This window comes from Ursus arctos, unplaced genomic scaffold (genome assembly GCF_023065955.2).
Source record: "Ursus arctos isolate Adak ecotype North America unplaced genomic scaffold, UrsArc2.0 scaffold_29, whole genome shotgun sequence".
Taxonomy (NCBI): Eukaryota; Metazoa; Chordata; class Mammalia; order Carnivora; family Ursidae; genus Ursus; species Ursus arctos.
The window spans coordinates 16,033,987-16,046,304 of NW_026622974.1; positions in this window are offsets into that span (position 1 = coordinate 16,033,987).

The window sequence follows — 12,318 nt, forward strand, 5'->3', positions numbered from 1 at the left end:
AGCAATAGAATAAAACACTTTGTATATGCATTGCCAAAGCAAAATAAAACAGTTTGGCCTAAGGAATGGAAGAAACTAAAGTAATGGATTCAAAAACAAGGCAATGGGCATTTTTCCAGAAGACTACCCATGGTGAAGAAAAAAATATCAAGTAACACGTCAGCAGCTAAAGCCCCCAGGTACAGGAGCCCAAAGCAAGACAAGGATGGTCTGAAGTCAATGAGGCACTTGGAAAATTTCAGAGAACTGTGGCCATCTTGGAATAGTGGTTGAGGGTGTGAACTCAACAAATCCAACAGGCCCGTGCTTAAATCCTGGCTTCACCAGTTAGTCATCAGATACTCTTGGGCCAGGTACTGCCCTAAGAGCTTCAGTTTCTTCAAAATGTAAATGAAGATGATCACGGTACTTATCCCCTAGGACCTCTGTGAGGAACAATGAACAGTCATCCACATAATACAGTTAGCACAAGGCCTGGCCACAAATCCAGCTCAGGCAGCTGAGAAGAATCATGTTGAGAAGAGGGAAGTTGGTAATCAGGAACCAACTAGCTATCTTATGGAATATAAGGAAGACAGAGTACAAGCCCATAAATGTGGGGTCAGGCTGCCCACTGTACAATTGGGAGTTGGGTCATTTGCTACTTTCATTAAAATAAAAAAGCACGGGGTGCCTGGGTGGCTCAGTCATTAAGTGTCTGCCTTCGGCTCAGGTCCTGATCCCGGGGTCCTGGGATCGAGCCCTGCATCAGGCTCCCTGCTCAGAGGGAAGCCTGCTTCTCCCTCTCCCACTCCGCTTGCTTGTGTTCCCTCTCTCTCTGTCAAATAAATAAATAAAATCTTTTAAAAATATATAAATAAATAAAATAAAAAAGCACATTTTCCCATTTTACAGGCAAAAGTGACTTGGAAATGCAACCCAGTGGTTGTTACAATATATAAATTTGTCCACCCTACTTGCTGGTTATATTCACACATTACTCCAATAATTCATTTTCTATGACTCATAATCACATGGTTTCTAGAAAGTGACTGAAGAATTAATATGAGTCATCTTTTCTAACAGCTCTAACTATATAATGTCTTTAAATCCTGCTTTGTCTAAGTTAAGCAGACATGCTTTCCAAAGGTCACAACCTCTTCCTCTGCCAAAGGCATGAACATTTTCTCATTAGATCCTTAATTCTCTGTGAACTGCCCAGCATGACCACAAGGTTTAATAACTTCTCATCCAGAAAGACAGCCGCACGCCTTTCTCAACACAGATTCGGCTTAGCTCGGTATCACATTTTGCAAAATGCCCCTCTTTATCTTCTACCATTGAAAACTTCCCTTTACCCTCTTATCCTCCAACTTTCAACAGCAAATATGGAAAATAATTAATTGAATTAATTTGCTGCAGACACTTGACATTCTGATGAAAAGTACAGCTCATGTTTTCCCCCTTAGGAACATTTTAAATGTTTATATTTTAAGAGGCTCACAATTTACCCCCCCACCCCCAATTCTTTAATTACTTCTCGGATCTTTAATTATATGAGTCAAAATAAATTGACAGTTACATAAACCAAGTATATAAATTTGTCTTCACAGTGACAACTTCAAATACTTTGAAGGTCAACTATTTTTAAAATATGAGTTCTTTTCAGTTAAAGCTCTTAAGTATTTTGAAATCCATCCCATTGCAAATTTGATATCCTACTATGCATACCGAATTCTAGGTACAACACAGAATAGCTTTTGTACTACCAAAGCCAGTGTATAATTGTCTCTTCATTTGCTGTTAATTTTAAGACATATTCCCAATGTCAAGAAAGGTAATTACACTGGAAGAAAAAAATCAATTAGAGACTCTGCTTGTCATGTTTTCCACAAAATCCCCAAAGTCCAGGAAATACTGTAGAATTAATAAGTCACCAATGAAGCATTAATGTGAGTGACAGAAAGACCAAACCTCTTTCAATTTGATGGAAGCGATACATTTGCAATCATGTCAAAGGCAGAAGCACTTGAGGGCCTACCTAAGAAAATCACCTTGCAGAACTGATAGCTATAACGGCTCAGAATTATTTCAAAAAAAAAAAAACCAACAACCTCAAATTCTTTCAAGAAGTTCTCTGTAATTCTTTGTAAAGATTGAACTCTACCATTCCTGTATGTTTTCCCATCTACTATTTTACAATATATAACTGAAAAAGCATACTATCAAATGGTAAGCAGGGAGAAAAATACTAACCAGCAAACTCTGCTAACCAAGCTCACAGCCTGCTACTCCATAATCGCTTGGCCGGATGAATCCAAATCCTCCACCAGCAACAAGACTCCTGCTTCATGGACACAGTTGTGAAAAGAAAGGGCCATCTGGTTCACAGCCTGGGTGTAAGACCTGAACGAACCTGGGTTCAAACCCCAGCCTAGCCACCTACTAGCGGTATTGACCTAGAGCAAGTGGTCTAACCTCCCTAATCTCAGTTCTCTCCTCTTTAAAATGAGAAAAGTAATAGCTATTTACCAATGGTTTATCGTAGCATGAGGCACACAGTACTGGTTCCAAAACAATAGCTATTATCATGACGATTATGACATGACATTATCTACAGCCATTTCAAGCTTAAAGATTCTTTCACTGTAAGGACTAACTTCTTAATATTTTGTGTGCATATAACCATACACACACACCCATCTGATAATTACGAGCACCACCCTCCCCAGCTCCGTGGTTCTGTGAGTTCCACCGGAGTGGCCAAGCTGTAGAGGAGGAGACAGGGGAGCGAGGAAGTCAGGAAATGTCGTTCACATTAGTAACTAGTCAAAAGCCAAATCTGTACAACCACATTGGGCCATTTCCTATCTTGAATTTTATTATTACTGCCTGAATAATATAGGGCAGCTGATTTTTTTTCCCTCTATCTTTACAACAGTTTAGTTCAGAGGTGAGAGGAAAGGAAAAGGCTGGTTGGTCAGGAAATAAGTTCTCTTTACGCAGCTGAGAACGTGCACCCAACAAAAGCTGTTTATGTAGCAATCTGCCTAGTAGTTCCACAAACCTAAGTTACGGGTATAGGTAATGCTGTCACAATCTCGGAACGCACAAAATCTTGGATGAATCTCAGATAGTCTCCGTCTGTCTTAGCACAGGTGTGGCATGGGGTCCCAGATTCCTAAGCTAAGTTTCATAAGTTGCATATATTGGCCAAGGATTCTTAGGATACTCTAGACCACTGTCATTCCAGCATGGCATAAACAGACACCACAAAGTTCATTTTCTTCATGGATAGAACCTTTAAAGATCTTACTCATGAAGCTTCTCTGTAGGTCATTTGACTATCAAACACCACACAGCAAAATAATTTCATAAAAATAAAAATTATCCGCCTTTTTTAAAGTTTTCTCTTCATTACAACCTATTATATCTTAAAACCACTGGAAATCGAGAAAGATATTTGGTTTGCTATATTGTGAAAAGAAAGTCAGTTCTCTGAATATAAGCATATATTGATCTCAAAATACACCATTCTTGTTTAAGAAAATGTTAATTCATTGATTTAAATTGAAAATTTAAATGTTAAAATTTAAAATTACTCAGAAATAATGTGGAATTATTTGAAATTATTCCGAGTAAATTTGGAAATTATTAAGCTAGATTTTTAGTATAAACCAAATTAATTGCTGCCTTGTGGAAATAAAACTTTGCAAAATGGACACAGAGTAAATACAGTGTTAACATTTCTAAAATACACAAAAAAAGCATCAGTCAATAGTAACTATATTATCTAACTATGTAAAGTCATCAAGAAAAATAACATTTGATAGAAACTGCTCCTTCACTTTTAGAATACAAGCTCTTAGAGGGGAAGAACGCTCTCAGACAATCAACAATGTGGTAGGATATTCAGAACAATGCTCAAAAAATCATTTCGTTATCGAACTTAACTGTGAATTAGGTAAAAAAAAAAAATTTCCTATGTACGAATTATTTTCTTAGGATATTTTACTGATGTGAAATTTTTAGCTCAAAATATTAGGGCTTGTAATACCTGCCACCAACTGCCCTCCGAAGGGCTGCATGTTTGCCCTGCCATTAGTGGGGCAGTGTGAGATGTCTTTTTCTCTATCACCATTCTCAACACCAGTTACATCAGTTTTTAAAAGTTTGCATTACTTCACTAGGTAGAGAGTGACATCATCACCCAGCTCAGTTTTAATTTGCATTTATGGGGTTAGGAAAACATTGCTATATGTTTCTTAACCATCCATTTGTATTTCTTTTACAAATTGCCTATTCATGTCCTATGCTCATTAATCAATTGGTATGTTCTCAGTTCTCTAGGTCTCTGTAAAAACTTTATACTTTAAAAAGTTTAAGGACATATGTCTGGACATATTGGTCAATATTTTACCAATTTGCCATTTGGCCTTTAATTTTCTTTGTGTTGTGTTTTCCTTAATAGGTTTTAAATTTTCATGCAGTTAAATCTTTTAAACTTTTCTTCATTTTATGGTACTTTTGCACTTATGTTTAAGAAGGTCTGCCCACTCTGAGATCAGAAATTGCCATGTTTTCCTCTAACTTATGGTTTCACTTTTTAATTTTTTGAAAGAGTTTAATGGAGGCATAACTGACATATAATCAACTGCACAGGTTTAAAGTGTGCAATTTAATAAATTTTGACAAACACATAAACCTATGAAGCCATCACCCCATCAAGATAATGAACTTATAACCGGGCGCCTGGGTGGCTCAGTCAGTTAAGCATCTCAGCTTAGGTCTTAATCTCAGGGTCAAGTGTGGGGCTCCATGCTGAGTATGGAGCCTACTTACAAAAATAAAAAAATAAAAATAAATAAAGAACATATCCATCAAGCACCTGCGGCTTTGTAATTTGCTTGGTCTTCATCCCCATTTGGCACCGAGCTTCTAAAATCCTTGGAATTTCCCAAGTGATAAGAGAGCCTAACGTGTCTTTTGTTACGTTAATGAGGTAGCTTTTGGAAAGCACCTAAGGAGGGGGCTGGTTGCCAGGAGAACCAACCACGTGATAGGAGGGTTGGAACTTTCAATCCCACTCCTCTGAGGTCACAGGAGTGCAAAGGGGCTGGAGTTTGAGTCAATCACCAATGGCCAGTGATTAAATCAATCGTGCCTATGTAATAAGGCCTCCATAAAAACTCACCATGAGGGGGTTTGGAGAGTTTTCAGGATGATGAACACCTGGAGGTGCTGGGGAGCAGTGTGTTTAGAAAGGACATGGGAACTCTGCGCCCCTTCCCCTGACCTCACCTTATGCAGCTCTTCCATCTGGCTGTTCCTTAGTCCTTTTTTTAATAAACCGGTGATCTAGTAAGTAAACTGTTTCTCTGAGTTCTATGAGCTGCTTTAGCAAATGAATAGAGCCCAGGGAGAGAATCATGGGAACCTCGGATTTATAGCCAGTCAGAAGCATGGGTAATGGCCTGGGCTTGTGACCAGCATCTGGAGCGTGGTGGGGAGGCAGTCTTGTAGGACTGACCTTCCCCTGTGGGATATGACATTATCTCAAGAGTAGACAGAGTCAGAATTGAAATTGTCAGACACCTGGCTGCTGTCCCTAGAACTGCCTGATGGTATGGGGGAAACCCATCCCCACACACAAGTTGGAAATGAGTAATGAATCATTTACCACCTTACAGCATCGCTACGGAGATGACGTATGTAAAGCACTTGTGTACACTTTGGCCTGACACACAGAACACAGTAATTCTGAGTTACTGCTGGAAAGGGCCAGCAATCCCTGTACCGACGGATGAAAGATTACTCCAAACCTGGCCGTGAAAGAAAAGAGAAGGAGAGCGGCTCAATGCTCAGAGGCGAAGACCCTTTGCTGGTCTTTGCTCCCGCTTTTATTGGTCCTTCAAGATCATCACAAATCCTTATCACTGTTTCTGCACATGATGTTGACAAGGGGTCTTCCTGAGACTGGGAGGATCTGTTTACGGGAAGGATACGATATGCTAATTTGGGCGTGTTCTATTAAACACAGCCTAGGGGACAATGCCTACATCTCTAGATCACAGGGCAACTGTTTGGGGCTAGGAAAGCTTCAGGAAGGCAACTCCCCGAGGTATTCCAACAGCAGAGCGGTCATTCCAAAGGCCTACGCCCTTCTCCGAAAACTTCCCTGCCCTCAGCTGCCTCCATGTTACATTTTAGCAAGCAAGGTGTTATGCCTGGTTTCATGCTCTATGTTAACCCCAACAAGTTACAATTATCATTATTACTTCTAGACCCTGAGTCTAGAAATAAGATAGGCACAAGTTAGACATGAATTACGATGACGTTGGGTAGTTGCCCGTGAAAGAATGGCTGCATGGCCAACAAGAACTTGTTAAGTGGCATTAGCTGATAATTTAGTAAATTACAGAATCTATTCCTTGGTTTTGATGAGTCTTGATTTGCTAGTATGCCAAGAGACCAACACTAACTAGGCTCCCAAGTAACTGATGTAGAAGTGAGCCCGTGTGTGACTTCTAGTAAAGACTGTAAGTGCCACATGGGTTGGATCACTAGTCGATGCAGCCAGAACCTCCTCTCCCTGCAGATTGTCCTGCGCTGTGAGAGACTGAATGTAAAATAGACAATAGCCAGACCCTAGGTAAAAACTGAACTTTGACCCATAACCTGCAGTAACCTACCCAGGAAACCAATCCCCTTATCTGCAATAAACAACCCAGGAAGCCAGCCCTACTCTAAGTCAAAAGTACGGGGAGACAGATTGCTGTTTGTGGTGACAATCCAGGAAGCTGAACAATAACTCTGTAACAACCAGCCCCAAATGATCATGCCTTGATTAATAACTGACAGCTTCAAACTTAGGACCAAGCAGAGAAAGCCAAATAGGCACCGTCACCAATCACCCAGAATGTGCCACTTCTGCTTAGCCTGCCTACAGCTTTCCCTGCCAACAGCCTCCAATCAGGGCAGACCGGAAGCCTTTCTTTTTTCATTTTTGCCTTTGAGTCTGCCAAAACACAAGTGGTGAATAAACAGACTTGGCTTTTCTCATCTGATTGGTCTTGGTTTATTTCCACAGCTGTATGGATGTCAGGCTGAGCTGGCCACAGGGAGACCTGCCATAGATACTGGTTTAGTGTCTTCCTTGGTAATTGCTCAGGAATGCTGAAAAATGCCTTCATTTTGTTTAAATTTTATTATTTTTAACTGGCAGAGTTTGGGGACTGCCTTGCTATTGACTCACGGCACTATCATCTATTTGATGGTGATGGTAATGAAGACAATGGTGGTGATGAGGATGAGGAGGACAACAGGAATAATAATAACATTGATTGAACACTGGCAGTGTGCCAGGTCCCTCGAGAAGCACACTGATTACATAACTAACTCATGGAATGCCCCCAGAGTCTCACAGTGCATCAGCCTCAACTGAGGACTTGCTAGAACTGTACATTCTCTGTCCCATCCCCCAACTACTGACTTGCCCTCCAGGTGATTCTGATGCCGCTAAAGTTTGAGAGCCGCTGGAATACCCCATGAATTCATTTTAATTCATATCATTTTAAGATAAGCACATTGAGGCACAGGGCAGCTAAGTAACTTGCCCAAATTCACACATCTAGAAAGAGGTAAAGGTTGGGTTTAAACCTGGACAGTCTGATTCTCTATACTGCCTCCCTAGTTATGAGGGAAGATGTGAAAAGTTTCCAGAGGGGTACCTGTGTGGTGTGGTTGGTTAAGCATCCAACTCTTGGTTTGGGCCCAGGTAGTAATCTCAAGGTGCTAGGATTGAGGCCCAAAGTGGGCTTTGCTCTCAGTGAGGAGTCTGAGATTCTCTTTTCCCTCTGCCCCTCCCCCACCACTCTCTCTCTCTTTTTCTCAAAAAAGTAAATAAAATATTTTTTAAAAAGTTTCCAATTTTCATTATCTGTTAGTCTATGCGGACACTATTCACTTTGTGAGATGTTAAGTAATTAAAATGGCACAAGGATAAACAAATGAGAAGAAAATATTCTGATATTAAAGATTTTTCCCCCCAGAGCCCCGAAGAAGGGCCAGCCTTAGGGACTGAATAAATTTCCCAGACCAACTATTTTTCCCAGGAACCACTTTTTCCTTAAGGCTATGTAACAGTGAATTACCAAAAAACACAAACTGAGATCAGTCTCAAACAAATGAGATCACTTATGTGAAAATACTTTTTAAGGAATCATACAAATTCAATTACTGCCATTATTGTTAGCCAGAGTCAATAACAGTATCTGTAAAGTGATCCCCCTGGTACCTCTCCCTGCCCTGTGACTTAAGTTGTGTCTACTCAATGCCAAAATTTTGGTCTATGCAGTGGGAGAAAGAGATCTATCAAACCAGCTATTTGGTCCCGTCTAGTCCAAAACAATGGGTAGATTATTTTCCATCCAGTTATTTTGGCAAAATCAGCAGGCCTCAGCTGCTTTGTTTTGACTAAGTAAATACTTTCTATGCCTTTTCCCACATTTAAGTCTCCATGAATCCTCCTTCGCCATCCTTGTTTCATGGAACCATTCCTAGCTTACTCTTCCAAATCATTGTCTCATTTCTTTCTCTCTTTCAAACATGCTCTACAAACTCACTTTTCCTGGATGTTCTTCTCCATCTACCAATTTAACAACCATGAATGGACATGACAATATCATATAACCTGAATTTTAAAAATTTCCTGCACAGTGATCCTCTTTGTCATTAACAGTGGGTTTCTCAAGGGTTCCACTACATAATAATAAAAATAACAATAACAATAACAACCATTACTTTTAATGAAGGCCTGAGATGTCCCAAGATCTTCCAGCCCTCCTTCTACCCTGCAAGGATGGAGGATGAAAGGATTTTTTCCTCTGAAAATAAATCTGTAAGGAGTCCTGCCCATAAACCGCCCTTGGCTTACGTCAAAGTGTTACACCACACTAAGACCCTTCAGCTTCGCGATTCTTAATTCTTGCTCTCAACCACCAATCTGGGTTTCTGGTTAGGGCCTCAGCTCTAGAATCACACATCCCACTCCCTGTCATCTAACCTTGGTTCTGTTGGGCCTCAGTTTTAATGTCTGTGAAATGTAGTGAGGATAAATGCACATGCAACAGCTTACTGATGTGTCTAAACTCAGTGGAATACAAACATGAAGGCATTTTCCTTTTCTCCGTGTGCTGCCTTCCTAATGTGCTGCAACGATCGCCTTTAACTTCGTTTTGGAGCTATCCCATTGATCTGGGGTCATTTGCAGGTATTAAAATTAAAAAGTCCCATCTAAAATAATATATTCAATAAAGGGTCAGCATCCAAAATACACAAAGAACTTAAACAACTCAAAGCAAACAAAACCAAAAATCAAAAAACAAATAATCCAATTAAAAATGGGAAGAAGACATGAACAGACATTTCTCCAAAGACGACATACAGATGGCCAACAGACATATGGACAGATGCTCAACATCACTAATAATCAACGAATTGCAAATAAAAACCACAATGAGATGTCACCTCACACCTGTCAGAATGGCTAAATTCAAAAACATAAGAAACAAGTGTTGGCAAGGATGTGGAGAAAAAGCAACCCTTGTGCACTGCTGGTGGGAATGCAGACTGGTACAGTCACTGCAGGAAATAGTATGGAGGTTCCTCCAAAAATTAAAAATAGAATTACCATATGATCCAGTAATTACACTACTATTTACTGAAAGAATACGAACACACTAGTTTGAAAAGATATCTGCACCCCATGTTCACTGCAGCATTATTTGCAATAGCCAGATTATGGAAGCAACCTAAGTGTCCAACAACAGATGACTGGATAAAGAAGATGTGATATATCTACAATGGAATATCACTCAGCTATAAAAATGAATGAAATCTCGCCATTTGCAACAACATGGATGGAGCTGCAGGGTATTATGCTAAATGAAATAAGTCAGAGAAAGGCAAATACCATATGATTTCACTCATATGTGGAATTTAAGAAACAAAACAAAGAAAGAAAAAAAGTGACAAACAAAAAAACAGACTCTTAAGTACAGAGAACAAACTGATGGTTACCACAGGGGATGAGGTGGGGAGAGGAGATGGGTGGTGAAATAGGTGAAGGGGGTTACAAGTGCACATGTGATAAGCACTGAATAATGTACAGAATTCTTGAGTCACTGTATTGTACACCAGAAACTAATATAATACTGTATATTAATTATACTAGAATTTTTTTTAAGTTCCATCTGGTCCAGACTAATATAAAATTAGTCTCAGGGGTGCCTGGTTGGCTCAGTCATTTAAGTATCCAACTCTTGATTTCAGCTCAGGTCATGATTTCAGGGTCATGAGATTGAGCCCCGTGTTGGGGTCTGTGGTCAGCATGGAGCCTGCTTGAGATTCTCTCACTCTGTCCCCCCCACTTCACACTCTAAATAAATAAATAAGTAAATACATACATACATACATACATAAAATTAGTCTCACACTCACTTTAATGCTCGTTTCTTCCCCTGAAGTGTCATTAACAGTCACTCACTTTTAAAATGCTCATTTTCCGTTCCCTGTTCCAAATACTATATGACTGAGTTCCCAACAGTAAATGACTGTGCATATTTAATTCTAAACAAAGTTCTGCTGGACTCTGGTTTAGAAGTTCTGCATATACATTCTAATCTGTGGTTCTAGGGTTTGAAAATAAGAAAAGGAGTAACATGGTTTTTGCTGTACCGTGGGGAAGGAGAGGATAAGTCAGGAGCAGGAAAAATAAATGTTTGATTCCAGGTATGCATTTACATAGTGTGTGTTAGAAAGCCATGTCATAAACATCCTAGATTATGATTACTGCGCAATTGAATTCCACCTAGACCACCTAAGCATTCGTTATTTTACTTCAGCTCATTCTAACATCCATATTATGTCTTCTTGCACGAATCCCATTGGCCCAGGAGGAAACTCAGTCATCCATGCTGCAGTTAACTCCAGCTCCACGGGAGTGAGCAAGGGCTCCCGTGGGCAGAGGGCAGCTGCCTCGTGCTGACCACCTGGATATTACACTGACAAGACAAAATTAGTGTGTGCACCTTGCTTTACACTGTAGAACGTGCTTTCACATACATTAGAATTTTACCATCCGGCTGATACATCATTTCTACTCCTATTTTACAGATGGGAAAACGCTCAGTTGTGGTTGACCCAAAGTGGCTTGGCTAGTACAGACTGGAACTGGAACACAAACGTTTAAAATTAACATTATCTCCTTTTAGTGGAAAGAGAAATGGAGACTCAGTAACTGTAAAGCTCAAGTCACTGTGCAAATTAACAAGACCGGCAGAAGCAAAATCTGAACCTCCTTTCTTGCACATGTGCGCCTTTGCCAACACACCACACTGAAAGCTCTGTGCTGATGGGGTCTTCCGTTTTAACCCTTTGGGAGTGGGAATCCTGCAGAACATGTCTAACCAGAACTTTCCTGGGATCCCAGTGGGAAGAGACTCTCCTTTAGCTCAGCACTGTAGGACCCATGGCTAACAAGTCATAGCTGATCAAGTCAAATGAAATGTTAAGGCGGAAATTGCTAAAGGAGGGACTCCATTACCTGTTTATGAACAGAACCTTGGGCTGTTTCTCAAGATAGTCCAGGAAAGTGATATTTCCAAATTCCTATGGACTCACCTATGAAACATCCCCAGGGCTGACAGGAAGGATTTCCTTTAAAAGTAATCACCGCTGGGGCCAGAGACGAGACAGGCCTTCTGATAAGCAACTAAATGTCTGTATCTGATGTTTAAAAAGATCCACAACATATTTTGCTTCCTGCCTTAAGGAGCCCCTGTTCACCAGCCCAAGTTAAAACTTGCCACTCTCGTGTGCCAACCTTTTAAAAATTGCATTTTTTTCTTGCATATGTAAGCACAAACTGTCAGCTTCCATCACAACTTAAATGGTGAAATTTAACTCTCTTTGACATGTTTTTGCTGGTTAGGGGATGTTGTTCATGTGCTTACACATTGGCTGGGATGAAGCTGGGGGTTACTTTGGCCTGTCTCAGATGCCTCCCTCGATTTTAGGAGCAAAGTCACCTTCACAGTAACAACTGATGGTCAACCCGTGGGAAGTCATGAGAGTGGTGGATAATGGTAGTTGACTGTTGATTTCGGCCAGTTTCTATTGTAAAGAGCAACTCCAATTTCAGAGTCCAAATTTGCCTTCAGAGTTTTCCTACATTCTATTTTCGAGGCTAGTTATTCAAATAAAATACATTTCTCAATATCACAGAGATTCAAGGAAAAATTATTTTTCCTGTGGTAATTGACACAGAGCAGCTGAATT